The 24,365-nt window shown below is 46.6% G+C and overlaps 1 protein-coding gene across 3 annotated transcripts in view; it reads left to right on the top strand.

Moving 5' to 3' along the window:
• Positions 1-24,365, top strand: part of AGFG2 (ArfGAP with FG repeats 2) — a 1,592,250-nt gene that overhangs the window by 307,907 nt on the left and 1,259,978 nt on the right. The window lies entirely within an intron of this gene.

The raw sequence follows: 24,365 nt of genomic DNA on the forward strand, positions 1-24,365 counted from the left end.
AGCAGCAGCTGCTAAAGCTTGTTCGCAGGGATAATGTCCTTTCATTACTTGGTCTAGATTCCCACTAGTTAGTGGTTTGTGTAAATGTCATCTTCTGTGTAAGGACTGCTGTCATCACTTCTCCATTTGAATGTGATAATAAGTAAAACTCTTCACTATAGTCTGGTATTTCGAACACTGGGGCTGTGCAAATTGCCCTTAATTATTCGAATCCTTCAGTCGTGTCTTCCCATACTATTTTACTTTTGCCTATCTATGCTTCCTCAAGTCCTTTTAAGAGTGGTCAAATATATGTACTGTAGTCAAAAACTCAGGCCCTAAAATAATTACATGGGCCTAGAAACTGCTGCATTTCCCTTACTGTCTGAGATATGAGTTCTCATGATTGCTTCTGCAATTTTGGGTGTCACTTTTCTCCCCCTCTTCAGAGATGAGCTGTCCTATGGACCTCTTCCTGACAATACTGTAATTTTTCATTGTGTCCCTTGTATCCTTTTTCTGCTAGTATTGTCATTAGTCGAACTGAGTCACCCCTCCACCTTTACTCTCACTGCACTCCAAAATGTCATCCACATAATGAATTATCGTGCTCTTGAGTTGTACATTGCCCATGTCCATCTGAAGGACCCTATTAATGATTGGTGGTGACTCACAGTATCCGGGAAGAAGATGAGTGTGCTTTAGTCACCGATTTCTATACGAAAAGGTGTATTCCAATTTTGCGAGTCTTCATGAAGGGTAATTGAAAAGAAGGCATTTTACGACTGTAAAATATTTGGCTTTAGCTCGTATGTTGCATAATATTGTAGCAGGGTTCGGGACCAAAGGAAACTCTGCTTCAACATTATTGTTTAGGGGACAGAGATCCTGTTTAAAGCTCCACGACCCCCCAGTTGATGATTTTTTTTCACTGGGTACATAGCTGTTACATGGGGATTCCGATGGCACTAATATTCCCAGCTTTATTAAAGTGGAAATGGTCTTGAATATGCCTTCATCTCCTTCCCTAGACATAGGATACTGTTTTGCACGTGGCAGAATTGCTCCTGGTCTAAGCTTGATAGTCACTGCACCTGCTCCACTGATTAGACCCACATTATATGGACTATTTTCCACAAGATGTTTGGCACTTTCTCTTAGTCTTCCTGAAATAATGACAGTTTCTTTTTTTACCAACACCATTCTCTGTGGTATTTCTCTATTTTCATCCAAGAAGTAAGACTTATGAAAAATACTAATTCGTCTGAATATTCATCTGTAAACCAGTTCATTTGTCAAATCTGTCAGTCTGTGTCCTTCCTGAAGGGTTATCACCGTTCTCCATGCTCTTCCCTCATCTGTCCCATGAAAAACTACTCGTCCTTGATTTACCGCTGCTGCTTCTAACACTATGGGAATGACCTGCCCTGCCTCATCGGTATCCAGTGATAAAATCGCTGCAAAAATGGTGCCAGTACAATAAATCGCAGCAAAAATGCAGTGGTTTGACCCATTAAAGGTTTACCACATTACACCATTTAAGGGGAGCAGGGGTTGCGGCGATTTCCGCTTCTCTTAAATGGTGTAATGGATGCAGGGGTGTCTCCCCGCATCCTTTACATGGATTGCGGCCGCAAAACCACTGCCTTTTTGCAGTGATATTTTGTGTCCACAGCCATTTTTGCCATGATTTTAACACATGGAACCGCCTCATCATCCATAGGTTTCTCTGGTCTAAACAAAATCTCATCAGGTTTTCTCATTATTTTCCCGGTCAACCCAGGAAGCCATGTCAACAAAATGACTCCATACAAAAATATTTCTATTTCTAAAGGGACCCCTCGAAATGCTTTCTGTCCTGTAAAGGCTAATATAATTTCTCACGTTCATGTAATGTATCCCTGGAGTCGACCACACTATACCTTTTGTCAGTAAAGGAAATCGTCATGTTTAGTTTTGTCATCCAGTCACGTCCTAGTATGTTCACTGGTGTCTGCCGAGAGTATAGCAATGGCATTGACATGTCATGTTCGCCTCTAGAAAGTGGTCATTCGTCAGTAAAAGGAACCAAAATTGTGGCCCGGAGAATCCTTGCACATTAATGGCGATGCAAGACATGGGTGGTATTTTCCTTCTCGAACACGTGAATGATTTGCTTCCGTGTCCACAGGGAACGAAAAAATGTCTTGCTATCATCACACTGACCCTTGGTTCCTCTTATTGGTCTGGTGTCACTGATATTCGCTCTGTGGGCATTCCTATTGTGGGTATATTTTTTCCCTATACCTGTAAAAGGATTCCCTCCCACTTCTGTCACATTCCCTATTCTCGGTGTGGAAGCCTGTATCATGGTCATGAAGTTAGAGGCAAAGGCATGCAGGAGTTGCATGCACAGGAGCCCTCGGTGGACACTGTCATGGCGCCTTTGGCGCCAGGCTCATGAACCAAAGTAAACCAGAACATCCATTTAACACCAAAAGACTTTTATTATGGACATTGTACTTCAGATGCATTAACCTTGAACATTCCATCCATTAAGCAGCCCCAAGTGTATTCTTGGGTGTAGCTGCTAATGGATTGCCTTCGCACGTGCTCACTCTCTAGGAGTGGCAGGGTGTGGCTGGTAAGCCGGCCCTAATGGGCGGGCCATCGATCTCAGCTATATAAGCTGCCCCGATCCTCAAGACAGACGCTTCGCGTTATTCTGCACTTGCAAGCAGTGTAACGCTCACCATCACTTGAGGTCAGACTTACCTTTGAAGATCCTGCTTCCTGGACATCCTGCTTCCTGCCAGCATACTTGCCCACTGGGGGAAGCTGTTTTTACCTGTACATCTCTTCGGCGAACCAAGTGTTCATCTTTGCACTTTCCGGAACGCCGAAATCTTCATCTTGGCACCGCAGCACGATGCACTCTATCGTCGACAGCAACGCCTGCAAGGAAAAACAGAAGAGCAGGTTAGACATCGAAAAAACAGTCAGTTTAAAGTTGCACTTCACCATACTTCGCGCTTTCCCTTAAACCATCACTTACCTGCTGTCGAGCATTGCGGTTGCATCCATCTTCCATCCATCCGGCCGCGTCTCACAGCTGCATTGAGGCCGCATTTCCATCTAAGGGAAGAAAACAGACGGGAGACATTATTGCAGGCATAAATAGGAGCAACATGTACAGACATTAAAAAGAACAAACCGCATCACAAGAGCTCAAGAAAGACTTACCAATCAAAAGGAGGAGCATATTTGCAGCTGGACTGGACTGGACTAATCCCCATCAGTGAAGGAACTAGATCCCATTAGACGCGCTCCTGCCAGAAGTAGCAGGATGGAGAGCTTATTTTCCATAATTCACAGGTGAGCTTTATGGGCTGGCATATGCTCACAGAAACCGTACTTTGGGGTGAAGGGTTCGAGAGGTACAACAATCACAGATTGGCACACTCACACACTCTTATCTCCATGCACGAGCAGTATTACCACGTACCACCTCTCAGCTTTTCTACTGGGGGAGAGGCCTGAAGGGGGCGATTCAAGTTCAGGGAGGGCTGCAACCGTACCCCAACGCTTCTGCAGAGATCAGGTGAGCGTAACAGCCTGTGCAGCTCCTGTGTTTGCTTTCTATTGTGACACTGCTGCTTGCTGCACCGGTGTGTACTGTGTTTGTGTTTGCTGTCTGCATGGGTGCTTGTTGTGGTTGCCCTTGTGGCGACTGCATTTGCTGTGGGACCTGCTGTGCTTGCTGGATTTGTGGCATAATTGTCTGATACTGTGTGTGATCATGGGTTCAATATTCCTGTGATTCTGTATTGTACTGCAGAGAATAGCCCTTTCCCCCTTCTTGGAGCTTTCCAGTTCTGTTGCATGCCTCCTCCTCCTCTACTTCTATATGTTCGGCTGTATGTCCTATTCTCACACAATTCCAGCATTGTTGTGGTTGCCCCAATTGAGGGTTTTGAAATCCTCCTTGCCCTGTAGGTGTGTTTTCCCCATCTCTTGGCCAAAGGTTGTTCCCAGTCTGATCCATGGGGTGCACTACATAACTTTGCTGCACTGACTGTGCTTCGTGTGCGGTCACGCTTTCACCGCTCTTCAATACTGCTCCTTCTGTAGGGAATTTTGACACTTTCTTCTGAACGAACTTCGCTTCCTCCTGCTTTCTATTGTTAGCCTTCTTCTTTGTTTTTCGACAATGGTGTACAATAGTCAACTGTATTTCTGCCCATGGCTTCATTACCATTCCTACTTGTTTCTTTATTGGCAGTTGCACTGCCTTGGCAGTCCCTGGCATAAAATATGATAAAATAATGCCACTGTTTTGTCCCACGGTTCTCTCGTCTCAAGACGCGATTGCTCTTCAACAGGATCTGCGTCCTCTCCCATTTTCCTAGTCGTAATCACACTCCTGTTGAATGTGTCAGGATACTATACGGCAAGCGCCCCCAATATATCTGCCGTGCAATTATTAAATGGCGCCGATCATGTGTCGTGTTCTGTGCAGTTACACTTGCATACCCTGCTCATCTCCAAATGTCGTCGGCTCTCTCCCGGAGGATAGCTGGCAGTAGACCTTTTGTCACCCACTGCTAACGTCATTCCCGCTGTCATTCTCTTACCTCTTAAATCCATTTTCCTGCACCTGCAGTCAAACTAGGTATTTTGATATTTGAAATTTTCCTTGTGCATTCGTGGTCATGGAATATACTGGGGTCGTCCTCTCCCTTTCTCTAATAACGGGAATCCTGATCCAAAATCATATCCCCCAACACTTTAGGTCTTCCAGGTGGGTCTAGTTTTGCCTGTTCGTCTTTTTCCTGGCAGCAACCTTAACCTGCTTACATAAGGCATGGACATATCTCCTGCACTGCACAATCGTGCTGTTGGTCGCTCAGAATATGGTGTCAGCTCTGCCGTTTTCTCTTTAGGGTTTTCTAAATCTGACAATTTCACCCCACTGTCTATGTTCGGATCTTTCGGGAAAAAAAAAGCTGCATGTGCCTTCTCTTCACGCTTACTCATTCTCCTCCCTTTCTTTGTAGGACATAATTATACCCCAACTGGTACGTCTATTATCCCTTTTCGCATCATCAAGATCTATTCTACTTGGGGACATCGTTCTGTGCTCGTCCATCAGCGTATTATCTGCTCTATTTCCTGTTTCCTTCGGGGGAAATTCTGCAATGCTCCCCATTACCTTGTATCTGTCTTTCTCATCTGTCTCTATAGATCCCCAATCATTTTCCCTATGCCCTCTGCCTCAAGCTCCTCAGCCCATGTCTGTATTCTTGGTATCCCTTGCAGCTCCCTGCGGGCTGTTGTGATCCTCTCTTCCTCCAATCGCTCTCGTGCTTTGAGTATCATGTTTTTATATATAATACGATCTATTTTATCATCTTTGATCCCTACTCCTTCTAATTTCTTCTTCCCTTCTCCTCCTCTTTTCTCTTCTTCCTCTTGCCGTCATTGCAACCTATGTTCTTTCAATATTTCGGCTTCTATTTCTTCACGTTTCTTATCTTCTATTCTTTTTTTCTGTTCTTCATACCGCCTCTGTTCCTCCTTCCGTTTCCTTTTCTTCTCTTCCTTGCATGACCTTTCTTGTTCCTTTTTTCCTTTTCTCTTCTCTTTCTTTAACATCGTCAATACCCTTCCCTTCTAATTTCAATAGCATGTCCTCCCATCCACTCGTTTTGTACTATTGTCATTCCACTTGCTTTGTTTTCTCATTTTTGTCTTCTGACTTCCTCTTCTATTTGTCTATCCTTTCTCTCCTCACGCTCTTTATGTTCATTGTGTGTAGACAGATATATTCGAACTTTCTTCATACTGTCTTTGCTATTATAAGCAGGAGGTGCATATGTTGGATTAACATACCCCGCCGCTGCTTTTAATTCTTTTCGAGGATAAATCCCCTGTTTATCGTCTATCTTGGGCAGAGAAGGAGGAGCTGATATCATTTCGTCCTCCTCTTTATGCTGATTAAGCATCCATTCCTTCTCTGGTGGGTATTCTATCTCACTCTGGTACATCTTCCAGAGTTCTAAAACGGCTAACCTTTTTCTGTAGCTTCTTCTCTGTGCATGTAGCATGCTAATAGGTTGTCATGTGTCACAGCACTGCCTTTGATAACCAACCTTCCTGAGGCCACGGCAAAAGTATTTTATTAGTCGTGCCCTTCGCCCACTCAGCGTGGTACTTCTGACACTCATGCGTACCGTCCCCTTTCCTCCATCCTTGTGGTCATCCCCAACATGGGGACGGTACCGGAACCTTTGGCATCGAAAAATTGAGCTTCGCCTTTAAATTTAGTATAGCGTGCAAGGGTGTGTCCTCGGGAAATGCCCTGCCCTCTGGCACCTCACCTCAGTCCCTTTTTCCGCACGGATGTTGTAGGACCTGGCAGCCAGCACGAAAACTTATTTAGCTTTCAACCTGCTCCCCGTTTGTTTTCTCAATTCTTATTTCACTTCCCTTCGGTGCCTTGCCTCACCCCAGGGGATGTCGGCCACAGAAGGATTCATGAGATGTGCCTCATGTGACCGCTCGTTCCCGGCTTCGGGTCCCCGTGCATTCTGTCTTGAGAGTTTGGTACCTGACCACCGCTGGGACCCCGCTTCATTCGGGCCTTTAACTATGGGCCCGGGGCATTACCTGTAGCGTTAATGCCCCTACCATGCATTCCTCATCTTTGAAATACTTTTTTTTTTTTAAATTTTTAATTTTTCTTTATTTGATTTAACTGATTAATCAACTTTTCAAATACATACAAATTTATCAAGATTTTTTTTTCTGTAAATTTAAATTGAAACAAAAATAAAAAAAATCAACATTTGTTACAAACTCTTCCATTATCAAAAACATATAATATATATCATTTCAATTTGGCAATAATCCTTTTCTTCGGGGTAAATTTCATCAAGAAATTGTACAATTGCCTTCATAACAGTAACTTTAACACTTTGGAAGAATAAAATCCATATCTCATTTTCATGGAATAGATTTAGCTTTTTTAAAAAATGTTTCTTTCGGTGAGCAATCAATTGCAGACATGAAACTATAATATGTTGTATTGTTTCATTTTCTGTACTATTTTGACAAAATAAACAAATTCAACGTAGGAGGTAACATTTTTCTCCTTACAAGGACGTCTCTAGTGGGCCACAAATTCAAACTAAAACGTAAGTATTTCTGCCTTATTGATGGTGTAGGACACTTCAAAAGATAAGTGGAAATTTGTCGTAATCTTTTGTGGCCAAAACTTAGCGTGTCAGTCTTTATACTTTAAACAAACTTCCCTATTTTTCATCCAGTCCCATTGGTAGAATTTATTCTTAGAGCAAGTCTGATTTTCAAGAAGTTCAATTGTAATATCCGCCTCAGTTAATGCCTTCAGAACAATATTGCGCCTTCTAGTGGGGAAGTTGGATTTAGCAGAGGCTAGTTGCCAAGCTACCACACAGCATGTTATTGTCTAAGCCCAAAAGGCATTTTCTAAAGAAGGAGCATAAGTGCCATAAAACGCGACCCGCAAGAGAGACGAGCCCCAATTCAAACCTTAAGATTGGCATTGGAGCACAATTAGGAAGATGTAATACTTTCCTCCAGAACCGTGCTTCACATTTATTCCACACATCATGGAATCACTTTCTGTTCATAAAACATGTAAATTTCCTGAATTTGTAGGTCAACATTTTTGCCTGAGAAATCAAAGATGTCAATTTAGATTGTATGTTAATAAAACATATAGTATTTGTGTTTGTATTCTGGATTGTGATTCCAAGATATTTGTATTCTTTAACTATTTCTAGGGGAGTATCATGGAAAGTCCAGTTTTTGAACTTGAGATTTTCAAATTTCTTGGAATTCTTGCAAACCATGATCTGGGATTTCTTCAGATTCACTACCAGATTATTCTTAGTGACATAGGTTGCTAACGCCGATAATAAGTTTTGTAGTCCCCGTGGAGTTTGAGACATTAACAGCAGATCATCGGCGTAAAGCAACCAAGCCAGACGCTGAGTACCAAGTTTTGGTGCATCCGAAACAATATCACTAAAGGAAGATCCCATATCCAAAATAAAGAAATAGGAGGATGGACGCCATGATGCAACCCTGCTTAAAACCCGAGTAAGTGTTGAATATTGCTGATAAAAGACCATCCATTGAGAGCCGTACTTGCATTGTAGTATCTGAATGCAGTTGCATTATCAGGGCCAATATGGATGATGGACAGCCAAATGATCGTAGTTTGTCAAATAATAAAGTTCGATCGATGGAGTCGAATTCCATTCGAAAATCAATAACAGCAAAATAAAGTGATTGTTTCTGGGAGGCATATTGCGATTTTAGGATTTTTATGGCAATCATATTGGGCAAAGTCCCGAGCCCTTGAACAAAGCCTGATTGAAAAGGGTCTCTCTTAAGATTTAGTTTGGACCACTCATTTAATTCCCTTAATATGATGCAACAAAATACTTTACTCGGAGCATCTAATAGGGAAATGGGCCTATAGCTCGCTGGATTTGCCCGGTCGCCTTTTTTATATACAGGGATGGTGATAGAATGTTTCCAAGAAATCGGAATTTTTTTCTTCAAAAGTATATCTCTGAACAGAATATCCAGTATGTCCGCCCATAATTCAGGAAATTGCTTCATGGTTAAGTTTGATAAACCATCTGGCCCAGGAGCTCTAGAACTCCTGGATGTATGAATGAAATGTAGGATATCATTTCTATCGAACTTAAGGTGAATCACATCCTCTGTCTCTTTTGGAGTGCAAACGATGGGAGAAGTGGTTTTAGAATAAATTGTAGAATAGTATTTAATCCACGTCTCTTCTTTTACATCGTTTGTTTGTACGGCAACTTGATGACCAGCCGTTGCCTGATTTATGATTCTCCATGATTCAGCTGAGTTTTTGGATGACAGTATATGGCTCCCATCATTTTGATAGAGGTTGGCTTTCATGCCTCTTAACCAGTTCTTATATTTGGTTTTGATGAAAGTAAGAGCTATACGTTGTTTAACTTTGGGTAATTTATGGGTTGCTCGTTTTTCGGCTCGAATTTGTATTTCGAGGGGATTGGGTCCTCCGACGTATTCCATATCTATGACATGTAATCACCACAGCTGTGCTGCTTCGGAAACTTTTTCGGCGTCTGCGTCCTGCGTCGATGACGTCGATGCGCCGTCGTCGAGGACCTCCTCCGACGTCCGACGTCATCCGATGTGATAAGTAGGACACACGACGCCCATAGCCTCGGTTCCGTTTTTTCCGCGAACGTGTTGCTTCGTGTTTCTCGGTTTAAACGCCTCGACTCTTTGGAGTTTTGTTCTTCTCGGTTCTTCGAACCTGTTCGTTTGTGAAAATCCTTCTGAAGATGTCTACTTCGTCTTCGACCCCGCGTCCGGGTTTCAAGAAGTGCGGGGAGTGTGGATCCAAGATGTCGGTGACGGACTCGCACGACGCCTGCCTCTGGTGCCTCGGGGAGGCCCACGACACGGATGACTGTATCGACTGCCAGTCGCTCACGTCCAAAGCCTTACGCGAACGTAAGAAGAAGTTGTCGGTAGGTCGGGTGTCCAAGCCCCGGAAGTCGAAGTCTGCGGGGCTTTCGACGGATGATTCGAGGGGTGACTCTCCGTGTCATCGTCGGAAGTCTCGTGGGTCTCCTTCTAGGAGTCGGTCTCGCCACTCCTCTGCCTCTTCGAGGCATTTTCGGAAGCGCCGACATCGGTCGTCTTCCAGGTCCTCTTCGGAGGGCTCTGCCCGGCACGTCGCTTACCCCTCGGGCCGTGCGACGCCGGAGGAATGGGCTTCCTTCGGGAAGAAGATGTTGGCGATTCTTGAGTCGCAGGGTACTCAGCCGTCCGCGCCCCCGAGTGGGGTCGGTCGTGTGAGGTCGAGAGACACTGCTCGCAAGAGTGGTCGGCACGAGTCACGGGAGAGGTCCCGTTCGGACAAGGGGACTCGTTCTCGACGTACCCGTTCCAGGTCCCGGTCCTCGACGCGTTCGAGACCGTGTGCACATGTGAGGTCTTCGAAGAAGGCTTCGACGTCGAGGGCGTCGACAGGCTTTCTCGATGCTCTGGCTCCGAGGAAGTCGTCGATGCCGTCGACGCTCAGGTCGTCGAGGGACACGCTCGGGGCTCCGGCCTCGAGGGCTGTGTCGACGCCGCCGATTCTGGAGGCGCTGCATCTGACGTCGACGCCGATTTCCTCGACGCTGATCCTCTCGGCGCCGACGCAGATTTCCTAGACGCAGATTTCCTCGACGTCGACGCCGATCCTCTCGGCGCCGATGCCGGTTCTCTCGACGCTGGCGCCGATTCGCTCAACGCCATCGACGCCTTTCGTGTCGGAGGTACCCCAGGGCACGGGTGGACCCCCTAGGAAGGCTCTGGTTAAGAGCAAGCACTCTCGAGTGCCTTCTTTTCGCCACCTGGATTATATTTCAGAGGCGGATGAGGATTCTGATGGCCTGGTTCCTAGTCAGGTTCCGGGTGACATTGTCTCGGGCCATAGTCAGTTTGACGAGTTGAGATAGTCACTGCATGATGCCAGTGGACTGGACACACCTCCGGAGGTGGAGTTTTGTAGGCCTGAGCTTGGCTCTCATGCTGATTCCTCGTACCGGCGCCTTATGGCTAGGGTTTCTGAGTACTTGGGATGGTCTGCTCCCCCAGGGGAGTTTGTGCAGGATGATCTGACGGACATCCTTGATGTTGGTCCCCCAACTGACCCGGTTCTGCCGTTCCATATGGCTTTACAGAGAAGGGTGGCGGCTTGGACTGCTCCGGAGAGTCTCCCGGCGGTGGGCAGATCCTTGTCGCGAAAATACCGTCCAGCCAGTGGCGACCCCTGCTACTTGACCAGGCACCCCACTCCGGAGAGTTTGGTGGTGCAGGCGGCCACGGCCCCGGCGAAGCAGGCGTCGTACCCTACCATCCCTCCTGATGGGGGACGACAAACGTTTTGATGGCTGGGCGAAAAAAGTGTTTTCTTCTGGTGGTATGGCGCTTCAGGCGGCCAACTCCATTTGTGCCTTGTCACGTTTCACGCACACTCTGTGGAACTGTGTTGCGTTAGCGGCTGAACATGTTCCCGAAGGGGATGAACGGGATGGTTTCCTTGCTATGGTCCAGGATGGTAAGGATGCCATGTGTGAGTCCGTTCAGTCGGGTTTGGACTTAGCTGAATGCGTCAGTAGGTCCATGGCGGCGAGCACCGTGATATGCAGGTTTGCGTGGTTGCGGAAGTCTGGGTTTGCGCCTGATGTGCAGTCCCGGCTCCTCAACATGCCCTTTGATGGTGAACACCTTTTTGGCAGCAAGGCTGACGAGAGCCTTGAGAGGTTGCAGACCTCAAAAGCTGCAGCAAAGTCGTTGGGCGCTGCAGTTCGCCAACCTCCGCCTTTTCGTCCTAGGGGACAGCAGTGGAGGGGTGGTTCCTTTCGCTATTTCTCATCCTTCAGTAAAGCGAGAGGAGCTGGCAGTCAAAGAGGCCAACGCAGGGGGTACCAGAGGTGGACGACAGGGTACCCGTGGTGCCAAGGCCGCTCGGGCAGTTGCCTCTTTGCCCTCAGGTAACGCCGCAGCCGCTCCCACTCAGTCGTGAGGCCATGTCCCATGGTTCGCCGGTTGGGGGAAGGCTGGCGCAGCATCTTGTAGAGTGGCAATTCATTACTTCAGATGTGTGGGTTCTGGAGATCATAACCCACGGCTACTGTCTTCCTTTTCGGCACAGGCCTCGCGACAATCCACCGGGGAACCTCTCTTTGCAGAGTCCGGATCCGCTCCTTGCGCAGGAAATTCAAGCCCTGCTGGAGAAAGGCGCCATAGAACTGGTGCCTGTAGCGGAGAGGAACAAGGGATGGTATTCCCCTTATTTTTTGGTTTCGAAGAAAGACGGGGGATTGAGACCCATCATGGACTTGCGCGGTTTGAACAAACTCCTCAGAAAGGACAAGTTCATGATGGTTACTCTCTCTCAAGTCCTCCAGGCCCTTCAGCTTCAGGACTGGTTGGTGTCACTCGACCTCAAGGATGCTTACTTCCATGTGCCGATGCATCCCAAGCACAAGAAGTACCTGAGGTTCGCGGTTGGCGACTCGCACTTTCAGTTTCGGGTCCTGCCGTTCGGATTGACCTCCGCCCCGAGGGTTTTCACCAAGCTCATGGTGGTGGTGGCAGCGCATCTCAGGCAAGGGGGGATTCACGTCTACCCTTACCTGGACGATTGGTTGATCAGGGGGAGCTCTCCCGAGCAAGTCCTGGATCATCTATCGATCACCTGTCGCTCCCTTCACAGGCTGGGCTTCTCCCTCAATTTAAAGAAGTCCCATTTGACGCCAACACAGCGGCTCCAGTACATCGGAGCAGTGCTCGACACTTCCCTGGGGCAGTGTTTTCCTCCCCAGGTGAGGGCTCTTCACATTCAGCAGATGGTGCACAAGTTTCAGCATGCCCAGACGCTCCCAGCGTTCGAGTTCTTGAGGTTGCTCGGCCTCATGGCATCCTGCATTCTTCTGGTGCCAGAGGCTCGCCTGCGGATGAGATCTTTGCAGTGGGCACTCAAGACGCAATGGTCGCAGTCCTCCGGCAGGATGTCAGACTCGATTCAGGTGCCGTCCTCGGTCGCCCGGGACCTTCTGTGGTGGGCCGTCGAAGGCAACTTGATGAAGGGGGCTCCATTTTGGCTTCCCTGGCCGGAGGTGACGATCGTGATGGATGCATCCCTCACGGGATGGGGAGCTCATGCCAACGGGCTGACAGTCAGCGGTCGTTGGTCTCCGTCGGAGTCCAGACTCCATATCAATCTGTTGGAGCTGAGGGCCGTCAGGCTAGCCCTGAAGGCTTTTCTGCCGTCTGTGCGAGGGAAGAATGTCCTGATCCTGACGGACAACACAGTGGCCATGCACTACCTCAACAAAAAGGGGGGGGGGGCAGGGTCACTTCCTCTGTGCAGAGAGGCGATGCAGCTCGAGTTCTGGGCCATCCAGCAGGAAGTTTCGATCTCGGCAGTTCATCTGGCCGGAGCCGAAAACGTGACGGCGGACGCTCTGAGCAGGCAGAGCGCGATCTCTCACGAGTGGGAGTTGGCTCAGGAGATTCTCCTGGAGATCTTCGCCCTTTGGGGGACCCCTCAAGTGGATCTCTTCGCCTCCAGTGTCAACCGGAAGTGCGAAAGGTTTTGCTCGCGGGAATTTCCTCCAGAAGGAGCCTTAGGAGACGCGTTCGTGGTGGAGTGGTCATTCCCGCTGCTGTACGCGTTTCCTCCAGTCCCCGTCATCCCGCAAGTGCTGCGGAGGTTACGGAAGTTCGGTTCCCGTATGATCCTCATTGCCCCGGCGTGGGCTCGGAGGACGTGGTACCCGGACCTTCTCGACTTATCCATCTGCCCTCCACGTCGTCTTCCCTACCGAGACGATCTGCTCTCACGGGAGGGGGGTCAGGTTCTCCATCCAGAGGTCAGATCCCTCAACCTTCACGCTTGGCTTCTGAAAGGTTGAGGTATAAGGATTGGGACCTCCCTGAGGACGTGATGGAGGTGTTGCTTTCGGCCCGAAGGCCGGCAACAAAGTCTCTGTACCGTTGCCGTTGGCGTAAATTCTGCGACTGGTGCAGAGTTCAGAATGTGTATCCTTTTGCATGTGACATCCCCATGGTTCTGTCCTTTTTACTTTCTTTGGCCCACAGGGACTTGCAAGTGGGTACCGTTAAGGGTTACCTGGCGGCGCTGTCCATCTTTAAGCGCTCGTCTGAAGAGTGTTCTTACTTTAAAATCCCTTTGATTTCACAGTTCCTGAAAGGGCTCACTAATGTGTTCCCTCCGTCACCTTTCCTGGTGCCCGGTTGGGATTTAAACCTGGTTCTTAAGTTTCTTATGGGTGCTCCGTTTGAGCCTTTACAGTCTTTCCCTTTGAGGCTGTTAACTCTGAAAACTGTGTTTTTAGTTGCGGTTACTTCCGCTCGCAGAGTGAGTGAGTTACAGGCACTTTCAGTTAAGCCTCCCTTCACTGTATTTCACAAGGACAGGGTTGTCCTTCGAGTTCGACCTTCTTTTCTTCCGAATTTAGTGACGGAATTTCATTTGGCCCAGAAGGTTGTTCTTCCGGCATTCTATCCTCCTCCGCATCCTGGTAAGGAAGAGGAGAGGCTCCATAGGCTTGATCCTAGGAGAGCTTTAAGCTTTTATGTTTCACGCATGTCCCGGGTCAGAGTGGATGATCCACTCTTTATTGGTTACGCTGGAAAGCATTTGGGGCAAGCTGTGACGAAACAGACTTTGTCTCGCTGGATTATTTTGGCCATATCGGAGTGCTACCGTTTGGCGGGTAAGGACCCACCGGCTGGCTTGCGGGCCCATTCTACCAGGGGTATGGCTGCGTCTACTGCCCTGCAGAGGGGTGTTCCTATTCGCAACATCTGTGATGCAGCCACCTGGGCTTCAGTACATACATGTGTACGTCACTATTCCCTTGATTCCATCCGAGCACAGGATCTGGCCTTTGGCAAGGCGGTCCTTTGCTCTGCTATTTGATTGGCGATTCTACATTTTGATTCTAAATTCTTTCCCTCCTCCTTGCTTTGGTACTGCTTTGGGAGTCTGTCATAGATATGGAATACGTCGGAGGACCCAAACCCCTCGAAGAACAAGTTACTTTCTTACCTGGTAACGTTCTTTCGATGGGATGGTCCGACAACGTATTCCATATCGATCCCGCCCGGCCTTCCCCGCTGCAGAATTTCTTTTGCGTTTGCAGCTTACGTTCCGCAAGGCTTTGTGTCTGACTGGCAGTTGACTTATGTCACACGTTCTGGGGGAAAAAAACTACAACTGAGGCTATGGGCGTCATGCGTCCTACTCATCACATCGGATGACGTCGGTCGTCGGAGGAGGTCCTCGACGACGGCGCATCGACGCAGGACGCAGACGCCGAAAAAGTTTCCGAAGCAGCACAGCTGTGGTGATTACATGTCATAGATATGGAATACGTCGTCGGACCATCCCATCGAAAGAACGTTACCAGGTAAGAAAGTAACTTGTTCTTTCATCATTTTAACATCATGATTATAGGCATGCAAATGCGGCACTTGTTTTTTTTCTATGCCTTATAGAATCAGGTTGGAACATTTGCATCAAATCAGGATATAAAAGTGTGGAGTTCTGCAGTCCCTTTCTCTCCTCACTCATCTGCAAGTCATAACAATCTCTCCGCACTAAGGGTTTTTTCTGTCCAAATCAATCTATTTGGGGCAGTGCTGGTAGTAACAGAGCCTGTGATATATTGTTTTTTTTATTTTTTCCCCTTTTACTTCCCAGACTATGCTCAGTTGGTTGTGATCACTTGCATTAGAATGATGAACTTGAAAGGCTTGAAATAGATGTAACAATTCAACGTTCACATAAATATAATCAATAATTGCAGTGCTAAGTCCTCTATGCCAAGTTGGATTTGGCGGGACATCTGTCGAGCAAGAACCATTCAGCATGTAGAGATTTCTGGACCTGATAAGGTTTGACCATTTTAATAATTTAATCGAATTTTTTTGTTTCGCAGGTTCCAAACAATTTAAATTTAAATCACCAGCTATTAGTCTGATGGGTTGATTTTCATATAGAATCAGGTCCAGTGCCTTGTTCATGCTTTTCAGGAGCTCATCGTCAGAAATCCCTACGGGATTCCAATAAACATTAATAAGTACATGCAAAATGTTGTCCCTGTAGAGTTTAAGCATTTGTACAAAAGGATTTGGAGCATACCATAGTTGTGTGTTCGAAAAAGAGCTTTTTTTGATGGCAGTTAATAACCCCGAGATTGGTCTCCCTGCATTTTTAAAAAGATGTTATATTTATCCCAGGACGGGGTGGATGTTAGCCAAGTCTCTTGTAACATGACAATGTCAGGCAGTTGAAGGTTATAGCTCCTGTTATTCATTAAATGCTTAAACCCTCTTGTGTTCAAACTAATTAGCGACAACTTTTGCAGGTCATCCTGGACTAGCTATCATTGTTTCATTTCATGATTGCAATTACATATTTGTTTGATAGATGGTTGGTTTGGTATTGTCATGTTGATATTAGGTTTAGTTGGCTTGCTATTATCAGCAACTTTGGACGAATTAGGCCCAGATATCAGTACAAATCCCAAGTCAAAGAGTTCAGATTTAACCGCCCAAATGGTGTTAACAACAACTCTGGAATTTAACCACAGGGTTACTGACGATCGAGTTGACATATCAGGAAATTCAACTAGTTTTATGCCGACAGAACAGGTATCTCACTAAATATTGCTAATACTGACGCTCGATTCAAATTATATTGAGTAACTGGAGGAGGGCGACAGATCAAAGTTAGTGAGTGGAGGGCAGGACGTTTTGTTAATGTAACAGATTTAGTTTGCTTGACTTGATCTTTAGAGATTGTGTACCGATTTGCCAGTTGGAATAGATCTAGTATCTGATTCAATTGAGGTAACTTTTTCAAGCTGAATTTGAGCTAATACTGACTATCAGATTTTGTAGTTCACTGTCTGATGTCTGACATTGAGAAGTACGTACAACTGGTTTAGTGTTAAGAGGAGCATTATCACAAATCTCTCTTGTATGTACATCCAAAAGTTTTGAGTCATTCAATTGAGTACCAAAAGTAGGTAGATTCAAATCTGCTCTTGGCACTCTCTCGACTGGGATTGCTGCTTGTAAAGATTTCTGAGGTAGTTTAGCAGATATATATTCGTCTACTGCATGCCAAATTTCATTGCGGCTATCCCTAAGATTTTGATCTTCAGACAGTAATTTGTTAGACTGGAAATCATGGGAAGTAGAGCTGTCAACATGAGGGGTAAGTCTATTTACCGAATGGTTTGTTGCGACATCTATTAGCTCATTTAAAGGGCTATAAGATTCCACAGGTCGATTTTTATCTGAGTTTTGATTTTTCTTGGTGTGAGTTTGTAACGTATATTTTTTAGCAATGGCGTTGGACACTGCAACAGCAGCTGTCCTTGGATGTGTCGAGTTTTTAATAAAAATTTTTGTTTGTGATATAGATTTTGATTTGACATTTGTTTGGTTTTTAGATTTTTTGGCTACACTGATTTTGCTTTGAGTACTTTTGGAGGGCAGTTCAGGGGCATTTGTAATATTCCCCCCAAAAAGTGCATAATTTGTTTTCGTTCTGGTTTCACCCAGATTTCCAACTCTGATAACATGATTAACTTCATTTCGATTTCCGCAAGTTAGATCAATTATGCAATGTATTATGTGCGGAATCCGATGTACATATGATGTAGTTTCCGTTGGTTGAATAGGACACTCGTCAGTCTGGGTGCTCATAGCATGCTTCACAGGAAGAGGGATGGAATGAGCATCTTCATATTTCCTTTTTTAAAAATGTTCAAGCTGCCAGGTTACAATTTGATCTAATTGGTGCAAATGCTCATCCGTTTTGAGATTCAGCGTTTCAAACAATCTAGCTAGTGAGTGAATAGCAGCATTCATTGATTTTAGTGCTATCTCTGTTAGACCATCTGCATTATTTTCTTGTATATTTGAGTCAGAGGATAGGTCATATTTCACAGGTTTCCGCGGTGTTGGAGCTATGAATGACAATTTTTCAATCGAGTTTGAATTTGAGTCATTAGCATCAATATTAAGATTAGGAGATTTGGACAAGTTTTCTGATAGTGTCTGTGAAGAAAAACAAGAGTTATTAACATCTATATCAATAACCGCCAAATTAGAAGGAGCGTTTAACCTTAGTGTTTTAGAATCATGAGCTGCAGTGCCTGTTAGTAGATTGTGCAACAGCATACTGTCCGTAAGTGAAACATTCTCTTTTGCAAAAATAACAGAAGGTTCAATAACCACCTTTCCATTTACCTTCTCGTTTGCCAGTTTTATTTGCACGGGCTGAGCAGTACAGTTTGCATTTATAATTGATCCTTGAAGCGTCTCACTTATTATAGGACACTTGGAATTCGTTAACGCTGTTAAAGGCGGGGTAAGTAGAGAGGACACCGTTTCCTTGACCAAAAGATGACTCCCCGGAATCTGTTCTTTACAAAATGGTCGTATGTCCATGCATGCCATTTTTTGCTGCTTCAAGTTTGACTTAGGGCTTGTTGCTCCTAGGCGGGGTGTTAAACTCAAATGCACTTTCTTATTAGGGCAAGGCGATGAGTTGTCCACGAAGTTAGCACCATAGAGTCCTTGAACCGGCTGCATTACTGGCATGCTCGTTCTCAGAGTGGGTAAAGTGCTCTTCATTTTATTATCCAGTAAAGGAAGTATGGAGGCAGGTAACAGAACTAACAGCTAGTACCGGGAAGCACCTCCTGTAAACCGCCAACCACGACAAGCACGGCAAAGCGGCCAAGCGGTACTTTCCGGTACTTGCCGAGGTGCGCGCGCGTGCTGGTCTTTATAGTCCCACCTCCAAATTTCAAACAGATCCTAAGATAAAAGTTATAGGCAGTTAATACTATGTAAAGCCTGATGATATTGATGTTCTTAAAGAATTTGAACAGATTTCACCTTGTGGGAGATGCAGTCTAATGAGTAAATCCAAGGGAATTGTTTGTGAAAAGTCACCGAGGACAAAGACAATCCTTGAGAAGCAGGAAGCGCGCGGCCAAGCGGTACTTTCCGGTACATCTTTGATATACAGATATCCGGCTTGCAGTCTTCAGAAAGTTTTTCGACAGCAGAGGGCACTGTGCAGCATTGAGTCAATGTCCCTTGACGGTATCCATTCCCACGCTCGGACGTGATGATGATGATGGTATAAATAGCATGCACTGCGCCTGTTGCGTCAGTTCTGTTTTTCTGAATGCACAGCACGCTCTCGGAACAGGCTACGATGTCCTTAAACCATCACACAGTGCTAAGAAGAGGGGTTTGCCTGCAGTTAAGTCTCTGCATTTTTGGATGGTTCTGCTGGTGGGTACTGCCAGTTCCTGTACTTGGCGTTCTGAAGGACTGCCCTTGTAGGGTGACTTCTAGTGTGGATCTTAAAGGGATAGTCTCGTTTTGCAGCTAGGTCTCGTGGTTGGGTTGTTAAAGTATCTGTCGCTAATTTCATGAGACATGGGCACTTTGAATATAAGGAAGGCCTCAAGGTAGCTCCTCATCCCGGGGGGCATCCCTGGTCCGCAGAGCCTGCTTATGCCCCAAACAAGGGTGAGCAAATGTGGCTTTCACAGCAGGATTTCTTAAGATTAATGTTGAGAATGTGAGCCAGCTAGGATTAACAGCTAGTGATTGGCTTGGTAGGTGAAAGCTGTGAAATTAACTGCATTGCTACAATGATGACTCCCCCTCCCCCCTCTCCACCCCCCCGCCCCCCCACCAAAGCAAATAGCAGTTGAGCAGTCTACAACCTAAGTGCATAGTTAAAATACAATCCCTGCTCTAGCTAAGTCCACAGAGGGGCATGGTCCAGGATATCTGTTGTCACTGATCAGTCCCCTTTCCGCCAAACTTTTGGGACATTCCGTCCTGTGGGATGGAACCGGAGCAGTTTTTGAATCATCAAAAATATATTTTTGTCCTTTGTTTATTTTAACGCAGGGCCAGCACGCGTGGCTGTAGCTCTGCCTTCCTGAGCCCAGCCCAGCGCATCACCCTTTAGTCCTTTTCGCTATGCCTCAAAGAGGCTAAACTCCATACCAGTACTGCTTATGGGGCAAAAGATGTGGACAAAGTCTTGCAATACCGGCCCTGCTGAGGTTCCCTCACAGAGGACTAAAATGTACTCCAAAGCTACTGTAAATCATGTGGTGACAAAGGCCTCACATACGCCTGTGACACAGATCTCCTCAGTGTTAGAAATCTGAAGGTGTCTCTCTGACCAGTCCCTGGGGGTCTTTCATCAATTGGCTAGGACACGGCTATCACTATTGGATCCAGATCCTGGGGGTGGACCAGTGAGGGAGGATCACCACTGGATTGGGGGGGGGGGTTTCTCAGGGACTGGAAGTGGGGCACTGATTGGTGAGGCGCAGTATCCCCCTTCTACGCAAACGCTTAAACCGCTCCACTTTTCAGACGAGGACACTTATGCACATTACGAAGGGTGACAGACTAACACTCAAGCCATTTACCTGACATGTCCCAACACCAGGGTCAGGCAGAGTCAGGCAATTGACCAGAACCGCACATACCTGAGGGCCCTTCCCCTTCACCACAGGGATAAAAGGTGGAGCAAGGCAGACACCAAGACGCGAGAGCTAACCCAGCACAGCAGTTCAAGAGGAGGAGAAAAGCGGCACAAACCGAGAGGGTGACTGGGAGACAAGAAACCTTGCCCTTTCTGACCAAGGCCTGTGAAACCTCTGCAAAAGGAATTGTAAGACCGCCAACAACAACCAGCGTGTGTTGCAGCAGATGTCAACGGTACATGAGACCTCTGATAACCAAGTTGGGAAGAGACTCTTGTCTCAGTGGTACCAACCTTGACTCCAAAGAGAAAGAAAGCCAAGCGGTTCATCAGAGCCGGTGAGTCGAGGAGAGAGTCTATAAGAAACCGAACCGTGTTTAACAAAAAAGTAGTAAATGGCTATTTGAACTGTGAACGCATAAAGAGCTCTTGGTGCTAAAAGGGGGAAAACCAGCAACAGAGGTGTTAGGCACCACGTGGGTGCTCACTCAGGAAAACTCTGTGCGATTACCCGTTTGTTGAAACTATCAGTACCAGAAGGCATTGGAAAAGACAAGAAAAATGGTCAAAGTGGTTATACAGGGGTCTTGTAAAATCCTCTGCACAGTGGAAAGTCTTTGACCGACAGATGATTGTGAAGCTAAGGAAAGTGAAACCCGCATTGTAAGAGTTGAATGAAAAAGGCACAATTGACAAGATTGGCAAGAGTGAACCCGAAAGAGGGATGCTGATAAAGAGGGGGCGAAGCCTATAGTCCCCATGTACAGTGTGTTGACAAGAGTGAACCCCGGGCGAGGGATGTGCACAGTGAACTGTTGATAAGGAATTTTCTAGGGATCTGCGCCCAGAAGAGGGGGATCCAAGAGTGAAAAGCATCACCCAACGTGCAAGCAGAAAAGAACTGTTTATTATTTTGAATACATCAGACCCACGACGGCAATAGACTTTTTGATAGAAAGAGATTTAACCACAGAGTACCCTGATTGCTGAGAGCAGAACTATTGGCTCGTGCTGGGAAAGCTCGAGCGTGTGCTGTGCTCCAAAATCCGACCTTGGCCCGTGCTGAAAACATGGGAAAGGGAGACCCCAACTTCCGCATCCTGACTTATTTGTGAACACTTCCTTCTTTCTTACGAACATTATCCCACACTTCTTTTGTATTTAGCATAAGGATTGGCAATAGGTTTTTCTTAGTATAGGCCCTTTTATTTGACACAGACACCACTAGAACTGCCTTATTATTGTTTGGTCGAAGTTTGCTCCCATCTTATATTTAGGTTTAGATTATGCGTTTTTCCAACCTACCTATAAAGTTTAATAAACACCCTTGAACTGTGATCACTTGTGTCTGTCTTTACTGTTGCCACCATGAGTTCCTTACATCAGGGAGTGACAAAATTGTGGCGCAACCTATGCGATCGGAGGTGGCCATTTTGTCGTGTCCCTCCAAATCAACGGTTTCAACAACTGTCAGGGAGACCTGGGATGTGGGCTGAGCCACTATTTTCATTGCCCAGCCTGGATAGTAGAAATCCTTTTCGGCCGGCAATCGACTGGCGCTCAAGATTTCCTCTGACGCAAACACTGGTGCTCCCTCCAACGTCAGCTCCTCTGCATTATGTTGATCCAGTCAGGGGCAGACAATTGTGAAAACCTACCTCAATGGAGTTGTGGGGATACGGTCCGTTGGATCGACCATCATCCACTCCTCATCTTAGGCACTTCGTCGGAGGATGCGTTCTTTGGTAAATCCCAGCCCCTCTTGTACTCGGAACCAATGAAGGCGCATTTTAGCGATCTCTTCAAGGATATGTGCCCTAAGACTCAGCCCGCTCCTCCACTGCAGGCAACGGAATTGTCTCCTTCGCTTCCACCAGGGCCTCATCCTCCAATGCCTCCACTTTATCCGGTGCTACCAACTACTTTTGTGCAGCTACCTGAGCTAAAGGGGCCCGTTACACCACATCTTTCGGAATTGCCTTCAGTTCCCACCAAAAAGGACGGGGCAGATGGACAAAGATAATGAGGACCCGCCCCATTCTTTCAGAGCATTTCATTACAGGGTGTTGGATTTGATGGCGTTGCTAGCAATTCCAACTCTGCATCCCCCAGCCCTGCAGGATGGGGCGCTCTTGGGGGCCCTGACCCTAAAGTTACAAGAGCGCTTAAGTCTATTTCTTCAAAAAGATGTGCTCGCAGAAGCCCGTAGAATTTGGGAGAACCTCCATATCGGGCATCACATTAAAAAACAAATTGACGCTCGCTATAAACTCCAGTCATTAGAAGACATTCCTTTAGCTTGCTGCCCCCTTCCTTCCTCTATGGTAGTGCCGGTGGTTACGCTTCAATCTAAGCCTGCTTCCACCACCACTTCACAGGTATTGTCTAAAGTAGACAAGATCCTTGCAGGCATTATTATTATAGTAATTTAGCATTTTATATAGCACTACGAACCCTCAGGCATCTGAGCTCTGCTGATTACCCATGGTGTGTGGTGCTCATTTATCGAGCTCTGAAGGATGAAAGGCTGAGTTTGGCCCTGCCGGGATTCGAACCTGCGTCACCAGGCTCTGCAGGATGTCAACATGAGCGCTCTACTTACTGTGCTATCTGACCGGCTTTATCAAGGGGACATTGTTTTTTGTTTTTTTTTCTAATGCAGGACTTCAACTATGTCAGGCAAACACGGAGATCATACCTGCGGCAGACAACTTCGTTATGGAAGGAATTGTCAGAATTTCAAGACTGGATTCCTCAGGACAAGCTGGAGGACTTCAAGGAAGGCCTGTCTGTTGCCAGGGTGGCTCAGGGTCTGCAGAAGCTGCAGCCCTACATGTGTACATTTCAGCCTGGGGCCTTATGAACAGGGAAGATGTTTCCCACCAGGTGCGGCTCCACGCTACAAAGTTTTTAAGGGAGGTCCAAGAAAAGTTGCTTTTCCATTCCTCCACTGATGAGGAACTAAAACAAACAAAAGCACGCGGACAGCCAAGTCTTTGTCTGTTTTAGAAAAATCTGCGTGTCCCTCCATCGGGAAGAGGAGGGATTTCTTCCCTGTCTGTTCAGTGCCCAAACCCAACCAGGCTGGCCTGCACACTATCCTAGACTTGTCCAACCTCAACCATTCCCTTCCCCAAGAGAAATTCAAGATGATCACACCGAACTAGATCAGATCCTCTCTTCGGAAGGGCGATTGGCTCATCGTGGTAGATCTCTAGGATGCTTACATGCATATCCTGATATGGCCTCAACACTGCATATTCCTTATCGTCTCGATAGAGACGACAGAACATTTCCAATATAGAGTCCTCCCTTTTGGTCTCAGTTCAGCACCATGGGTCTTTATGAAAATGATGGCAGTCATTGCAGCGTTCCTCAGGCTCCAAGGAATCCACGTCTATCTATATTTGGACTGGCTTCTTCAGAGTCACTGTCCACAGACTGCAGTAAACCATCTTCAGTCCCTTCTCCAACTTCTGTTCCGACATGGGCTGTCAGTAAACTGGCAGATCTCCAATGGTGGTCGACTACAGCCAACCTCTCAGTGGCAGCTTCCTTTTAGGAACCTTCACCGCAAGTCACAATAACGACAGACTGCTCCCTTCTGGGCTGGCTATGTTGAATCATCTGGAGGTTTTCGACCCATGGATAGCTCAGGACAGGATGTCTCATACCAATTACCTCAAGCTCTTGGCAGTGTTTCTGTGGTTGAAAGCTTTTCGGCCTCTCATTGTCAGCCACCAAATTGTCTATGTGCGTATTCTCACTACCTTGCTATTAGAGGTGCCACGGTATTAGTTTTATGACGGTACAATAACCTTCTTGCCAAATGACGGTATATCATGGTTATCGCGGTATAGCAGGTGGAGTTAACTAATCTTAACAAATATTTTCCAAAAGGTCATAAATTGTCAGATTTATCAACACAAACAAAACCAGGCACCCAGGGCCAGAATTGGGCTTTTCAACATACTTTCCACTGAAATGCCACCCCTTTCTTCCACCAAACAGAAACACACGTGTGGGGAGGAGGAGGACGAGGGGTGGGGAGCCCTGCTGCGACTGGCAAAGCAAACTGAATAGCTTTTCTTAAGTGGTCATTTAGGCTTTTAGCTCCCCCACTGGCTACTGGTGAAGATGAACCAGTTGCCATCTTGATAACCTGCATGTCACAGATCAATGGAGGCTGATGGTAGTATACGCTTGTGTGCACACACACACACAC

The sequence above is a fragment of the Ambystoma mexicanum genome, chromosome 1p (assembly GCF_040938575.1).
Source record: "Ambystoma mexicanum isolate Mex_15411 chromosome 1p, UKY_AmexF1_1, whole genome shotgun sequence".
In the NCBI taxonomy this organism is placed as follows: domain Eukaryota; kingdom Metazoa; phylum Chordata; class Amphibia; order Caudata; family Ambystomatidae; genus Ambystoma; species Ambystoma mexicanum.